The 3,067-nt window shown below is 41.0% G+C and overlaps 1 protein-coding gene across 1 annotated transcript in view; it reads right to left on the bottom strand.

The window, feature by feature from the left end:
• The window catches only part of Cpeb2 (cytoplasmic polyadenylation element binding protein 2), a 66,206-nt gene extending 64,533 nt beyond the window's left edge, over positions 1-1,673 (bottom strand). The window contains exon 1 of the mRNA XM_019210306.2: positions 1,650-1,673. The gene's annotated coding sequence lies outside the window, so the exon portion shown is untranslated. The remainder of the gene's footprint in view (positions 1-1,649) is intronic.
• Between the last annotated feature and the right edge of the window lie 1,394 nt (positions 1,674-3,067).

The following is a 3,067-nucleotide window of genomic DNA, read 5'->3' as shown; positions in this document are numbered from 1 at the left end:
GCTGTCACGGGCGGCCCGGCCCCTCCGCCCCGGGAGGCCCCGAAGGTTTCCGCAGCTTTAGTGATTTTCAGGGAGAAGGATTTCTCAGCGGGTAGAGGAGGGTCTGACTCAGCAGCAGGCTTGTGGAGACTTGCCGACTGGAAGGGGAGAGAGCTTCGGAGCCCTGAAGAGGAACTGATCCTGTTATTTCCCTGCTCTCTCTATAGAAACATTTTGCATAGAGAAGACAAAAAGCAAAAACTGAATATGTGAAGAATACTAGTGACCTATACTACATAATAGAATATGAATTTAATGCTCCTGTTTTGTGATTTTTAACCTGTTTAATTGGTGCTTAGAAAAGTGAAACTACTCAAAGAATCCTAAACACACAGACTAAGATAACGATACCATCGTAAATTAGCATATTCTTTCTGATGTAAGCAGATGGCACACTGATACGAGTCCTCATTCTATTAAATGTGATTTCCACTTGTCTTCAGTGTTTCCAGTGTATGTAAACCAGAGTAAACACAGTGGAAAGACATCACTGCAAGGGGAAAATGTTCCATGTATGTTTGTTTATGTGTGATAGTCTGTCTAAAAAGTAAGTTTCATATTAACTTTACAATAGGGAAAAGGTACTTTAAAAAATAAACGGTTCAGAAACTGGGTAAATCGAAAATTGGTTTGAGCTAAATCTCAAAGTCATTTTAAACAATCAGACAACTAGAGTAGTGCTTTCATTATTCTAAATTACAATATCTAGACAACTGAATCCATTAGAAATGTATAACTCTATTTTAACATTTACTGACATTCTTAAATATTATTCACTAATGTATTTTGCAGGGAAAGTTTAAAGTGAAGGCGTTTTTTTTCTAAGTGAAGTTGTGTTTGGAATCTGCAGATCCCACAACAAATTTGAAAAAAGAAATCTGCTCAGTCATCTGAGTTAACTCAGTGTTAGAAGAAGAAAAAGCACATGTTTGAAAGCTAATGGTGCCTCTGGGCTAACTTACACTAAAATGAGATTTTTTTTTTAGTGTTCTGGTGCTGGCTTTGTTTTGAAGTGTTAGAGGTAGATTCAGTATTAAATAGTAGGGCCAAACTTCATATTAAGTACACCAAACTCTAATCCTAAAGTTACTTTCTGACAGCTGAAACTTGTAAGCTGGTGAGTTTCCCGTCCTTGAAAATACTCAGAAATCGCTCCTGTAGCGACTGAAGAAGGAAAAGGGACAGGAATGGCAGAGAACTTTTAGCAGGTTCCATGCCACAGTGTTATGAGTCTGTATTGTAATCTTTTCACTGTAAATGTTAACTTTGGGTTCCATTAAGTAAGGACCCTGATATTTTTTAGTCCATAGCTTAGTATTCATTTTACGCCCACTGCCCTGGGCAAGCATTTAAGGGACATTTTTGCTACCTCTCAAACCTGCACACATCCATGCAAGCAAGAGAAGTAAAGCTTTTGTTATGCAATTCTTACTCTTAGTACATGAAATGGATTCCATTTTAAATTATTTTTTAAAGTCATCGCATGGAGCTCAAATCACAAAGTTGATTTTAAGGCCTACAATTAGGTCATGAACTGAATTTAAAAATTATTGTCCTGTAGGACCGTCTGACACATTTTGCTTTATCTTCAAACCTCCCGACACACTTACCTCTCCTGTCCTCGCTCGCAGCTGCTGACCTGGCTGCTTATTTCACAAGAGTACTTCTGCACTCTATCTGCGTGTGTTCCTGAACACCTGGTATTCATTCCCTCCTGCTGCAGACGGATGGCCTATCCACCCTCCTGTCAAATGTCAGAGTCTCACAGTGCACTAGCACTTGGCTCCAATAGTTTACCCCCCACACACACACATACACTCTCTTTTTATCTTCACCTCAGTCTTAGGCAAACTTCCAGGCACACAAAATCCTACTTCACGAGTTCTCACCTTTGAAAAACAGAAACACCTTGGCCCCCTTTGGCTTTCACTTGCCCTGACAAGTGCCTGTTTGAATCCCCAGGTGAATGTCTCATAGAGATCTCAAATTCAACATGTCAAAAATCCAGCTGCCTCACAAATCCCCACCCCTGTGACATTCCTAGTCCTAGGTCGCTACTTCATTGTTTTGGTCACTCTGACCAAAAATCTAAGTCATCCTTGACTTCTGTCTGTCTGTGTCATATCTAAATCATCAGAACATGCTGCTTAGACTACTTTGAAATCACCCAAGATCCAGCTACTTTTCACCATTCCCATCCTTACCGACGTGGTCCAAGCACCATATTTGTTAACTATCAAATCCTAACTAGTCTTCAGCTTCTGATTGTCTTCTCCAACCTCATTGTAGTTGTAGGCTCAATATGGGAGCCACCGTAGTCTTCTTGAAATGGAAGACGGGTCGTATCAATTCCACCAATTAAATCCATTTTCTCACCGTAAATGTCAATATTTTCAATAACCAAAGGATTTTTCATGGTTTCCCTTGCCATGTTCCACCCCACAATGGAGTTGTTATTTCTCTTAACTTACTAGACTAAGCCTCAGGGCCGTTGCTAACCTTGCAATTCCCATTACTCCCGCTGTCCCGAATATTTGTCCTCTAAATACCATGCTTTTTGTGACTCTCTCCCTTTCCTCCCCTCCCTTTCTCTCTCCTTTCTCCCTTCTCTGTTCAAGGTCATTGTCATTGTCTCAGGACTATCATCATCCTTCCTGAATGCCATTATAAAATGGTAGCCTCCCTCCTCCACTCCAGCCTCCCGGTTCCTAGGCTGATTTTTCTCCACCTGGTGCAGTATTTGCTAAACTTATCTGCCTTCCTTATTAGACAACAAGCCATGGGAGGGAAGCTTCGTTCTCTCTTTGTTCACTCTTCCTTCCTCTGTCTAGAGCAATGCATGGTGTGTATGCTTACACGGAGTGAAGGATTGGTGGGATTGATGAATAGCATTGTAGGAAATAGCAGCTATGAGTACCTGGTGGTATTATGGAAATCTATAAAAAGCTTACTTGCTGGAAGGAGCTACTCACACACCACACTCGTCTCCTACCTGGGACTCAAAGAAACCAAGATAACTCTAGGCACT

Source organism: Fukomys damarensis, unplaced genomic scaffold (assembly GCF_012274545.1).
Source record: "Fukomys damarensis isolate Sample0158 unplaced genomic scaffold, DMR_v1.0_HiC HiC_scaffold_35, whole genome shotgun sequence".
NCBI classification, from domain to species: Eukaryota; Metazoa; Chordata; class Mammalia; order Rodentia; family Bathyergidae; genus Fukomys; species Fukomys damarensis.
The sequence above is the reverse complement of the archived record's forward strand: the minus strand, read 5'-3'. Positions and strand labels throughout refer to the sequence as shown.